We start from the raw sequence: 13416 nt of genomic DNA, 5'->3' as shown, positions 1-13416 counted from the left end.
TCCCCCGGATAAGCTGGAGGAGGTGGCTGGGGAGAGGGAGGTCTGGGCTTCTCTGCTTAGGCTGCTGCCCCCGCGACCCGGCCTCGGATAAAGCGGATGAAGATGGATGGATGGATATTCTCCCACGTCTTGTCCTCAATAGTAATAAAAGTATTATAATTACTTGTAACATTGGAGCATTATAAGTGAATCTTTGACTCAAAATGTCTAATGCTCTCTGGTTATATGAAAGTTCAAATCATGACTTAGAGCCTGTATTTTTGTAAATTTTTCAAATTTTGCTGATGTTTTTGGACCAAATTGTTTGGTAGTTCATTTGGAAATTGGGTTTCTTATTAGCCACTAACAAAATAATAATTGTTTAAAGCTCTGAAATGTTGAGTATGTTTGACTGTGTCTGTCTCTTTGTTATTGGTCATCATTAACAGTTCTGCCTTCTCTTTGTCTCCTTCATATCTCCTGCTTTCCTCTCTACAAGCCTTTCTTTTTCCTTGTTCATTGTCTTATTATTTAATCTTTATCCTCCCTTATCCCTCACTTGCCCTTGCTCCTGTCCCTCTCCTCCCTTCGTGCAAGCGCCCTCTTTCTCTTTCTCTTTCTTTGTTGTGATCATACCTCCATCCAGCCACCTGACTGCAGATAATCACCCAAGAAGAAGAAAGAGAAAAGCTCAGTTTTTATCTGCAGCCACAGCTGCAATTCATTGTAGAATTGTGAATGACAGAGAGAGATTAATAGCACCCCCTCACTCTCTCCATCTCTCCCTTTTTCCCCTCCTTTCCTCCACTTTCAGTCAGTGCTTTCTCCTACAGCTGGTGCTTTCTGAAGGGTGAAAAGACCCAGCTTCATTTGAATGCCCCATTTTGAATTTGCTGAACAGCAGCTGTAAATTATGGGCTTTTGTAGGAGGAGATGATGATCATGTCACACATGAAGTTGCACATTATGAAAGTAGAAGTATCCCCTCCTCGTATTTTACATATAGGAACACATTTCGTAACATTTTAACCTCAATCTATTTAGTTTAAATAAGTTTGTTTACAGGAAAATTAAAGTGACTTATCATTAAAGCCAGTTTAAATGATGGAGGGAGAAGGGAGGTGCTATTAAAAGACTTGTTTGCTCTTGCAATTAGAAAAAGGACAATTTTGACCCAAGGCAGCATAGCCCAGTGTGATTTAAATGGCAGAGGGGAGGAGTGGTTTGCAGGGCTCTGTGTAAATGGCACACCGGCAGGTTGAACAAAAACACTTTGCTGTGGTCGAGACAAGAGGGGAGACGGAACAGATCCGGGCTACAACCTGCACTGACTCCTTGTCCTTTTCTACAAACGTCAAACTGGAGCTTCATCTTTTTGATCTTTCTTCTTCTAAACCCTAAAAACGATGCAAATTTCTTTAAAAACATATTTATTTTTTGCCAAAGCTTGGTGTATGAAAATCACAGCACCCTGATGAAAATCTGCCATGAGTGTGTTACATTGTACCTCAATCTTTTCTTTTTAGGAAGATTTAAATAAATCCATTTTATTCTCCTGTCCTAAGTGTACATGCTTAAAGACCCTCTTTACTCAAAAATGAAACTAATGATCAATCAGTGTTGTTGCCCCTCACCGAGACCGTTTGAATGATGGCTTTTTCCTGTTTAAATTGAGTTCTTCCTCCAAACCCACCATCAAATGCTTGCTTTTAACTTTAGTGGGTTTCTAAATGTTTGATTCTACAAAACTGGACTGCATAAAATCCTTGTTGTCAGATAACTTTCTCTGGTTGAAAGTGGATAAAGCTGAAGTCCTTATTTGTGTCCCAGCCAGCTTCAAATCTGGGTTTGCGCTCTTCTATATCAAAACAACTTTTAGAAACCTGGGAGAAAACCTTCACGGGGGAACTGTTACTCTGTTTTGCATATCAAAGGACTGCTGCTTTCCTGTTTTCATCAGTTGAGAAAAATCAGTAAAATCTCATCTGGAGATTTTTGTTCATGGTTTTATCTCATCTCACCTGGGCTATTATAACTCAGTCTTCACCTGGCTCAGTAATCCCGCCCTACATCATGTACAACTTTTTCAAAACACTGCTGCAAATATTTCCTGCCTCACATCTCTGTTGATCTCACTGAACCAGCTCCCCACTAAATAGAAAATTCAATTTAAAGTTTTCAGATTCAAGTCTGCATGGTGAATCACATGCCTACATCAGTGAACTTTTGCTGCAGTATGCCATCAGCAGGACTCTTAGATGTTCAGATCCCAAAATCCAAAACATATTCACTCTCTGGCCTTCAGTGTGAGATCTCACCTTTTCAAACTCCGATTTATGTAGCATTTTATTTTGTTTCTGTCTTATTTCACCTGTATTCTTCTCTGTCCTGGTGTCGTTTAAATATTGGTCTTACGTCTGTGAAGCTCCTTGTGATTTCTATACTGAAAGGATACAAATAGATATTTTCTTACTTATGAAATAAACCAGATAAAAGTTATATTCAAGAAGCAAAAATTGTAAGATTTTAAAACGTAGGTGCTGATTATTCTCTCTGTGTGTGTAGGCTAATTACTTATTCAACTAATAATTGAATAATGGTCTGTGTAGCATATGCCCCACAGTTTTTTGCTTTTCTCCTCAAAGTACGTTAAATGTGTCAGTCCTCATCCAACAACACAGTGCCTCTCATTGTGTTCAGATTACAGTGCTGTCGCTCCTGTCTGCAGTCAGAGGGGGGGAAACAGCAGATGACTCACTGATGTGAAATGATTGCACAACTGTTGTGTGATTTTCTTCTGCTCCTGACTAAATGTGTGACATCTGATGGTTGAATTCGTGCTCATGGGAATCCAGTTTGCCCTCCACATTGCACCTGCATCACTCAACAAGAGAGCGGAAGGAGGTGTGAATGAGGTCTGTTTGCAGTGTGCACACAGTGTAAAGCTGCCAGTTATTCTCTCCTCACTCAGTCACAGCAACTGAGTCAGTGTGGCAGATTTATTTCACAGGTTTGGTTTCATAAATGAGAAAAAAACAAACAAAACCGTTTTGTTTAATCATTCAGTTTGCTGCCCAATTTTAAGACACAAAGCCAACTGAGATTTCTCCTTGACAGAAAGTTGCAAACATATAATTTGGCCTCACAGATTGATTTGATGACATTGATTTTAGGAAATGAAGTCATACACAAGACATCACATGCATTAATGGTCAGGTGGTGGTTCAGTCTGATAAATATCTTGAAACAATCAGTGCTGAGTTTATCCTTTTTCTGTGTCGTGGTTTGGATATTTATCCGTGAAGCACAGAAAACTCAGTTAATTGAATTGTTAAAAGGTCGAACAGACTGATTGGTGAGCCACAGCTGAATCCAGTTACAGCGGTTTGCTGTAAGTAACCTGAACCTGAAGCTGAACTAATAAAAATCAACAAAGAACTGAATAAATGTATTAAACGCATCATGTCTTTGGAACCATCTCAGACAAACACACACGCAAAACATTTCCTTGCAGCCTTCAATATTTTTTCTGCTTAATCTCACACTGATATTTACTCGCCAATATTTCCAGAATTTGAAACTTTTCTTTTTTTTCCCCACAAAGGAATCACAAATCATGAAAAAAACCAAAAATGCTTTTTTAAGATTAAAAATTAACTTCCATGTCTGGTTAAGTATAATTTATCTCAGATGCACTGCAGTGCTGCACTTTGCATCATCTGAGATCTGTTCTGTTCTCAAATACTCTGAGATTATTTCCGCCCCATGAAGTGGCGTGGCTCTCCACTCCACTGTGTGAAGGGGTGTCTGGGGACGTGGACACGGGTCGCAGGCAGCACCACATCAGGGCATCGAGCTCCAGCCGAGTGGGAATTCATGTTGATTTTCATGCTTGGCTAAGCCTGTTTTGCCAGCTGCCATTTATGTTCAGACATTCATTCTGTATGAGTGACTGTGTGTGTGTGTGTGTGTGTGTGTGTGTGTGTGTGTGTGTGTGTGTGTGTGTGTGTGTGTGTGTGTGTGTCCTATTTTGGCCAGCATAATGTAGCATCCAGATTAAAATAGAAACAGTGTCATCATCGCAGCAGAGTGTTATCATCAGATCGTCTCTGAAAATAAATTAAAACTCAGGTTTTTTTTAAGTAAAGCTGCAACTGTACAAACACGGACTCTGCAGCGTCTTCTTGTTCCTATTGCTTCAAAAGAAGAGCTGAGAGCTTTTTCTTTCCTCCCCGACATAATTCAGCTTGGCGTCTAATTCATATTATTACTGAAATTGCCTCAAATTTGTTGCCATGGTTATTTTTCTCTCCTCTCTCTTTTAAGCTTTGTGCCTCCTCGGTGGCCAATGATTGGAGCCGACAGCAGCTAGAAGGAGTTTGTGTGTGTGTGTGTGTGTGTGTGTGTGTGTGTCTGAGTGTGTCAATAGGACGACAGATAGGCTGCAAGGCAGTGACCTGGTAATAGTGAATGTATCCACAGGCCATATTCCAAGATAGTTGCCATGGTCACAATAATTGGGAAGCAGAGCAACGAGAGAGAGGAAGACCAAGTGCGTGTGTGTGTGTGTGTGTGTGTGTGTGTGTGTGTGTGTGTGATGTTTTCGTTATGTCTTCAGACAGAGGGAAAGACAAAGAAAGAAAAAGAGCAATAACAATTGACTTTAAGAAAAAGAGGCTTGAGGCAACACTGCAGACTAGCAGCAAGACATGGTACTACATTAGCTGCTGATGAGTGCTGATAAAGACACACTACAGTTATACAACACGATATTATTGTATTGTAATTCAGTACAAGTCCACAGGTTATAGACTAAATCTGCCCTGACATCCAGATATTATTATTATTATTATTATTGTTTGTTGCCTCAAAATAAGCAGGAACAAGCCAGAAAATTTAAATTTAGGCCAAGAACTGGAAAGTTTAAATATTAATTTGGTCTCATGGTGATGATGTCATGTAAATGCATCAAACAGACCACACCCTTCACCCAGTGAGTCTGACTGACTCTAAATTTAATACATATATCCAGCTCGATGTATGGATGATTGTTTCTTAATCCCCGTCAGTCAAAACTTTGGGTTATTTTTTTGAAATTTGGACACAAAATGCTGAAAAAAATGACACAAAATTGGCAATTAAACACAGCATGGTGGCGTGGTGGTTAGCACTGTTGCCTCACAGCAAGAAGGTCCTGGATTAAAATCCAGCATCTGGCCAGGCTGTGTGTTTCTTTTACATGTTCTTCCTTTGTCTGCGTGGCTCTCTCTGTGTTAGTCCTTGGCAACAGACTGGTGACCTGTCCAGGTGTACTCTGACTCTAACCCTATGGTAGCTGGGATAGGCTCTAGTTCTTCTGCCACCGTGAATCAGAGAAATGAAGAAAAATGGGCAGCTGGAGTTATTAAGCTAAAATTTAGATATGGAAATAGCAAAAAAAAAAATGCTTTCAGTCTCACAATGGTTACGTCAGTTTTAAAAACTGTGTATGATAAGTATGTATAAGATTACATAAATGTGAGAACACTGGGATACAGTGTTCTCACATTTATATAGTGCTTTTCTAATCTCATCACAATCACCTTCGACAAGTCGCATTTAAAAAACACTTCATTCAATACACTTCAAGCACTTTATCTACCTTAAATCATCAGCCAATTTGAAATTACCAGTTAGCCTAACAGAAACTGGAGTACCTGGAAAGAACACGCCAACTCCACACAGAAAGACTCCACCCTTGTACCACCTGAAAACCAAAAGTCTTTCAGGACCTCCTTGCTGATGCTCCCACAGAGCTGTGGAGTAGAGACTGATGCTGCCACGATGTGTATAAGCTGAACATTAATACACGTAGGTCTTGAGCTGCCTGACTCTGAAGCTAATACATCTTTGAAACGGTGGCTGATTTTGTTTTTGTCTAAGTTTCTTCCAGTGTGTGTGAAACATCGCAGTATAATGTGGTCCTGAGGATGCCTGCTGCTACAGGAGCTGCCACAAACAGCTTTGTTGACAGGTGTTTATACGTCTGTCTGTCTGATTTGGTTAACCCAGTAGTGCAAGTTAAAACCTTTGGATTGTGGATGACACCAACATGAAGGTTGAAACCAAAGAGGGGTGGAGTCTGACCCATGAGTAGAGAGTATAGAACCCAGACGTTACACCCACCCTCGGGCCCTGTATTCTTTTATTGGTGTTTGTATCTGCTGTATAAACATCATATTTTTAAATATGTGTGCTCCAAGCCCTCATTGGTGTTTTGGCCTCTTGGTACTTTTGTGTTAGCTTGAGACTGTGTAAAAACTGAAATCCTCCAGCTGTGTTTTCTGGCTGTGCCTCTCAGCATTGTGTGTAACCCTCTCTGTATGGCTGTTATCAGCCCTGCCACAGTCAGTCTGCAGCTGAATGAGGCGCTCTGTCCCGTCTCTCTGTCATAACAGAACAGCACAACATCATCCTCTCACACACTGTCATCACAGGGGTGCTCCCCACCCTGACTCATGCACACACACACACACGCATATTTGAGACTGGTTTGTTAACCTCCGGCATCCAGCTGTCATCATTACTACTGTCCACCCACATGTCTTCCCCTCTCCCCTCCTTCCCCATGCTGTGGCCAGGAAAAGCCCCCTGGAGGGAGTTGTGCAGCGTGGGTGCTTCTCTACTCTACACATGCGGCATAAAGTGAAGTGACAGCCGGGACAATGAGGCGATGACGTGGTAGGTGTGTGTTGAGGTTGTGGTTTTTCATTGGATGTCGGATTTGCGTTGCATGATCACGACTGTGGTGCAAGGAGGTGCTGGACATTTGAGGGCAAACCTGAAGGACAGAGCTGCATGTTCAGCTGTTCCACTTCTGCTTGCTGTCCCTTTTAAAACTTGCATTTTCTTTCATTTCTACAGTCTATTCATCCATTTTCCTAAATGCTCTTTCCTTTCCTTTCCTTTCCTTTCCTTTCCTTTCCTTTCCTTTCCTTTCCTTTCCTTTCCTTTCCTTTCCTTTCCTTTCCTTTCAATGTCAAGGGTACAGTACTTGAAGTGTGGGGGCATTTGATGGGTATATTTATGTGTGATGGTAGTGACACATTGTGTGTGTGTGTGTGTGTGTGTGTGTGTGTGTGTGTCGGGGGTGGAGGGTGTGGTGGTCTTGAGTCATGAGTCATGTTGAGGAGGAGAAGCACAGTCCCCCTCCTCCCTTGTGGGGTTTGGGAAATGAGGAACGATGCACCAACATCATGCTTCGGGGTGAAAGCTCTCTATTGTTACTGTGCTGTACCGATAAGGTGTGTGTGTGTGTGTGTCTGTGTGTGTGTGCCAGCCTATGCAAAGGCATGCAGAAGCCCTCCTTTTATTCTTTGAAGTGTGAATGCATGAGCTCATGTACACATACAGTCAGATTTGTTCAGAGTGAGAAGTGCTGTCAGTCTGAAGTGTCACTGTTTGTCTCCCTGTGCATGTGTGTGTGTGTGTGGTGTGTACATGTTTAGACATCTTTGTGAGGACAGAAAATTGGCATGCTACTTTACTAGACCAGCAGTCACTTATAGGGACAAAATGCCTGTCCCCACGAGTTTAAAGGCATTTTTGAGGCTAAAAATGTGGTTTTAGTGTCAGGGTTACAATTTGGTTATGGTTAGGTTCATTTTTGATGGTTAGGAATACGGTAAGTGGCTAGGGAAGCATTATGTCAATGAGATGTCCTCAATAAGATATGAAAACGAATGTGTGTGTGTGTGTGTGTGTGTGAGAGAGAGAGAGAGAGACCCAGGGGATGGAGTGTCTGTCCCTGTGTGAGCTGTACTTCCAGCAGTGTGTGTACATGTGTTTGCGTGTGTGTCCATTGGAGGCAGTGAAAGGTTATCAGATGTGTAAAAATGGCCTTTCATTTGTGCAGTTTTACTGTAGTTTGGATGTTTTTATTTGTGTAAAGCTACTTTGATTCCAGTGTTTTTAACACAAGGTGCCTTTGCTGACAACCGGGCAAAGGGGATTTGTGTCTCTGACTGAAGTCAAACCAACAAACTTTGGTTGACTGTTTTTACCAGCTACACTCTCTTTCATTATGTGTTTTGTGTGATGCATTTTGTTAGTCTTCTTATGACTGGGAAATATTAAAAATTCTCTCTTTAATTTTTTAATAATTTTCATACTGGAGCATTTTTAAGTGTTTTACAACCAGCATGCCAGACGTCAAATACCCACACTTTGGTTTAAAACTCAGTCACCTTTTTCAATGAACTCCTGTTGTTTATGTTCCAAATATACAGTAATTTGATGTTACATGTGTTATATTGTGTGCTCACGTCTGTTATGGATAACGATTTCCTTAAACCCACGTGACCATGTGTCATATTCAGTTGTCTAAATGAGTGATAAGTATGTGGGCACAGACTATGACCTGCTGCTTGGTGTATTGTTTTTCTTTATTCATGTTCCATTTAAAATGCTGTTTTATTGTAACCCCAGTAAAGGCCACAAACTGAAACACACTGATCTGTAAATTAAGGTGTTTTATAAACCGTAACTTTTTATAAACTTTTATAAACCCCTTTTTATATATAAGTTTTGGCCACTTTAATACAGATGAGCTGTATTGTGAAAATAGATATATGAGGCATCAACCTCTAGCTTTTGAAAATTTGTCTATTCAACACACTTTTTTTTAGAGCTGGGACTTCAATCAATTCATCCCAGTATACTCTTGTGCTTTCTACGCCTTAAGATGGTAGAATGGGTTGGAGTGGGTCCATCCCTAGCTCCTCTAATCTGCATATCAAAGATACTTAATACTGAACTCTGAGTTTCGCTTCGTGCATCCACCTGAGTGGGAATGTGTGAATATTAAGCTAAAAGCACTTAGACATCAGGAAAAAAAGCACTTATGTGAATGTGTGTGTGAGTGGGTGAATGAGGGTTGTAGTAAGAAAGCACTTTGAATGCTCAGAGTAGAAAAGCACTATGTAAGTAATAGTCTGTTTATCTTTATTTAACACACACGCTGGGGAGCCCGGAGTGATGCGCTGACTCTTCTCCAAACTATTTTACTTGCTTTGGAGTCTTCTGGATAATTTTAACTGGACATGTTGATGGTGTCGGAGCGTTTGCAAAGACTCAAATCGTCCAGTCTTGTTCTAAAAAAAGGCCTTTCAAAAATTCATAGATCTGGGATTGACTTCAAAAGATGAGCCAAACAAACAGCTAATGGAGGTAATTATGGCATGTATGAATCGCAGGCTATATGAGCGATAAACGTTCAGCTGATGTAAATAATTCAACTCTATTTGTTTTATTTTTCAAGTCAAATTCTTCTTGGTTCATTTTCCTTTCAGTATAGCATGTAATTATTTTCCCCATGCAACATTTGCCATTTACCTCACAACGTTTCCAGGCTTTCATATATAGTTGCAAAGTGGGAGGGGAGATTTATTGTGCCCCTGTTTCTGCTAATAAAACTCCCATTTATTTTCTTTGTGGGCAATGTTCTGTGACTTAAAGCTGGAAGGCTTTTATGTCCCAGATCGGCTTGAAACTCTGAATCGGACTCATCAGCACAAAGGATCAACAACTGCAACAACACATTGCAGGCTTATGTATTTACTTAGTTTGGGGTCTGTGCTTTTGCATTACTTATGGTGCAAAGATGAAAACATCTGACTGACCCCACTCAGAGTTGCTATATAGGGGAAATCTATGCATCAAGTCTAAAAATGTTTTTAGTGCCATGTTTTTATGTGCTTCTATGCTATAAAGTTGGACAGTCTATGGGGATTTACTCCCTTTTGGAGCAAACCTCAAGAGGCCACTAGAGGAACTGCAGTTTTCAGAGGTTTCTCCTGCAAAAGTTATGTAGCATAAACTCTTTTTTTTTTTTTGCCAGTTAAAGAAATAATCTCAGACAAACAATCCCAGCTTGCTACACTAGCACATTTAGACTAGTTTCACAATAAAAGCGGTAGCCATTTTTTTCTCTATCTGAACAGAGATCTTGGAAAAGCTTCCTTTGTTTAATTAATTGTATTATTTTTTATGTGAATGTAATTTGAAAATCATAATCTTGGCCTATTTTCTAACCTTTTGCTATTTTGGAGTGCCTCACCTGTTATTCTATTAATATTGTGGGTTTTTTATTTTAAATTTCTTTAAACTTCAATATATTCCAAAGAACACATTTCAAACAGCTAAAATGAGCTCACATTCCTGTCTGCCTGAATAAATCAGTCAGCATTATCTTCACCGGAGGCAGCCTCCTTTAAGCATATTTGCACTGATGAATATTGAAAGATAAAAATGGGCTTTTCCATGCAATCATTTCATCTTTAATTATGTGTTTTATTAATGGCACTTTTTATATGGAAATGCGATTATATTACCACTACATACATAGGGCAGGTTTATTTAAAGCTGCTCTTCTTTTAATTTGGCACATTTCCTTCAAAAAATAAGGGCCAAAGTGTCCATTTGAATATCTTTGATGTTCCTTTCAGTGCGTCTTCCTGATGCAGATTCACAATCAGCCTTGCGCCTGTCTGTCGGCTGTCTGCAGGAGTGATAGCACTCTCTTCATTACGCGCTTCATTAATTTAAATGCTAATTGATTCTGCGAGGGCCTTTCAGACTGAGGGCCAAGCCCCGTCTTCTCGCATTGATTGTGCATGTGTGTGTGTTTGTGTGTGTGTGTGCACCTGCTGGATCCTGGAGTGACACGTCCTGACAGAAAAGCCTCTTCTGCCTGTCTGTCTGCCTCAAGTGTGGCACAGATATTGTTTGAGTGCTGCAAGCCTGAGAGACGTAGTAGGGGGGGGAAAGGCCCACCAAGAACCTGACGAGAGTTTAAAGGCCTCAGAGATGGAAAGAAAAGCAGAGAAAATGTGAATAAAGGCAGTTGGCATACTGCATGTAACAACTGGATGGATGAAACAGAGGATGCAGGGGCAGTTAAATGATCCATGCTCTGTTGCTAGGAAACATCAGGGCTGGATGGTGGAGATAAACGCTTGGATCCACCCCTGGCAGCGAGCGGAGGGGTGAGATAGAGTCGGGGGAGGCAGAGGGTAAGAAAGAGAGAGTGGAGGGTGTGAGTCGTGTGATAGAGACAGAGGCATTTTTGTTCACGGCAGATAAGCTTCCCTGTTCTCCCTCCATTACCCCCCTTTATTACCCCTCTTGTTTTCTTGTCTTCTTCTTGTTTGTTAATCAGTAAAAACTCATCTCCTCCACTCAGACACCTAGAAACCTAATCATCTGTGCCGGATACAGTTTTCCTCCCCAAAAAACATATTGTATCTACTCCATCTTCCTTATTAAAAAACCCCAGAATCTTTAAATCAGCAAATTCATTGTTTCAAAGATTTAATTTAGTATCCATTACTCAGCATTTATTTCCCATAGAGTTTTAGTGCAATAATGTAGCAGCACCTCTTGAGGGAGCCTTCAGGTGCTCACTGCAGAGCCAAATACCTGAACTTGTACACTGCACTTTGTATTAATGCAAGCTTGAACACTATGACGTCACCCACCAGTTTGACAAATCCTGTTTAGAACCCTTGCTTTAGGCATTTGATCTGAGTGACATCAGCCCTAATGAAGAAAAATGTTTAAAAAAAATATGTATTTCAAAGCTTTTTTGAAAAAAAAAAAAGCTTTTTAATGCTCAACTGCACAGCACAAGTCAACAAACTACACTCTGCACACGTCATCAAAGCTCAAACATCCAACTGAAGTAACTGTTGTGTCAGGTCTAAACTACTGGACTGAATGAAGGTGATCTTGACTTTAAAACCTTCACCTGCTTATCTCGGAGTGCTTGCTGCACATGCAGGATTTTTCAGAGCTGTAAAATGAAATAAGTCTGATTATTGTGGTTCTGGTTTTACCAAAATGAAATTTATTCAGTCATTTTTTGAAATGCTCTTGTTGAAGGCCAAACATGCTGCCATGCAAATATATGAGATATCAGAGAAATATATATACTGGCTTCAATATAATAATAATATTTCCTTTTCTCTTTGGGAGTCATTTGAGTAACATCTGTTCTTTGCTTTTGCTGTTTGTTTAAATATAGAAATGATTAAAAGGCCTTAATTTGAGCTCCAGAAATCTTTCAACTGTGTTTTTTAAATGTGTAATTTGTCACATAAAACGTCCTCCTCAACTCAATAAAGCCCCCGCATTACCGAAGGCAACACAGTGGTGTTTAAGGCCCTGACTCACAGCGAGTAATACTTGACTCTAACTCAGCCGGTTTAAACCTGTAATCAGGACCGTGAGATTTTCTTCTGGCTCAAACTCTCCGCTCGCTCATCCTGTTCCAATCAGGACGAGCTGCAGTCCCGTAAACCTGTTAATTTTAGAGCAATGCTGTTTCCTGCTTCACTTGAACTCATCATTAGCAGGAATTTGAAAGAAAACTTTTACTTTTTTGTGCAAACTGTCAGCTGTCATTGGTGGTGGCTCCTCTACAGCCAGTGCCAGGAGGGAAACCGTGGCTGCCACCATGTAAGCACAGGAAGGAGCTTCATTTAAAACTGTCATCCCCTCTTCAATCCGGTCAACCTGACACAAAAAGATAAAAAGGAGGAGAAGAGTGCTTCCTCCATCAACTGTGAGGGAAGTGGCGAGCTCTGAGTGCACGTCATGATTAGTTGTGAATGGGACGCGGCGGTCTGATTGGTGCAGAGAGCCGGGGGTCAGGCGTTCTGCCAGCAGCTCATACAAGGCTGCTGATTGCTATTCATCCGCTGATTACAGTAATTTAGATCTGGAGCAGGCCAAAGGGGCCTACGTCTGGCAGGCTGGCTGCTGTGTCTGATTTTTTTTTTTCTTCTTGTTGTCAGAAATGAGTGAATGGGGCTTGAAAAGGAACCAAACACACAGAAAAGAAGGGTCTGAAGGGGAATCGGTGATTATGTGTGAAATATTTATCATTTTCTTTTAGATTTTGTTTTAAAAATTACAATTGTATAGAGATATTTTACACACCTACATTGGCATTACAAGCTTATACAATAATAACAACAAACAAACTCCATCTGCTTTTGTGGAAGCTTAATTATTTATCTCCAAAAATATCAAATGCATCTCTAAAATCAAAATTTCTGCAAGCCAAAACTGAAAGAATGAATGATCGAACAGTATATGATACATCAGTCTTGCTCTTTTTGTCTTCCATGCGCCCTTTTGGACACGCTGAGACCTTGAATAATCGAAGTTGATGAGGCACTTAATCGTAAATGGTTTTTCTAGGCGAGCTGGTGATGATTAATCAAGGAACAGAGCAGCTCTGGCCTCTCCGCGTGCCCACATTACCAGGTTAATCTCTCTATTGATTATTGCAGCAGATTAAACTAATGCTTCACCACCAGATTTTCTCTGTTTTCACACATGTGTGTATGTTTTCTGTTTTCTCCTGGTGAATAAGCACGCAGGGAATGGATGAGG

This window comes from Oreochromis niloticus, linkage group LG5 (genome assembly GCF_001858045.2).
Source record: "Oreochromis niloticus isolate F11D_XX linkage group LG5, O_niloticus_UMD_NMBU, whole genome shotgun sequence".
Taxonomy (NCBI): Eukaryota; Metazoa; Chordata; class Actinopteri; order Cichliformes; family Cichlidae; genus Oreochromis; species Oreochromis niloticus.
This window is presented reverse-complemented; position numbering follows the sequence as displayed.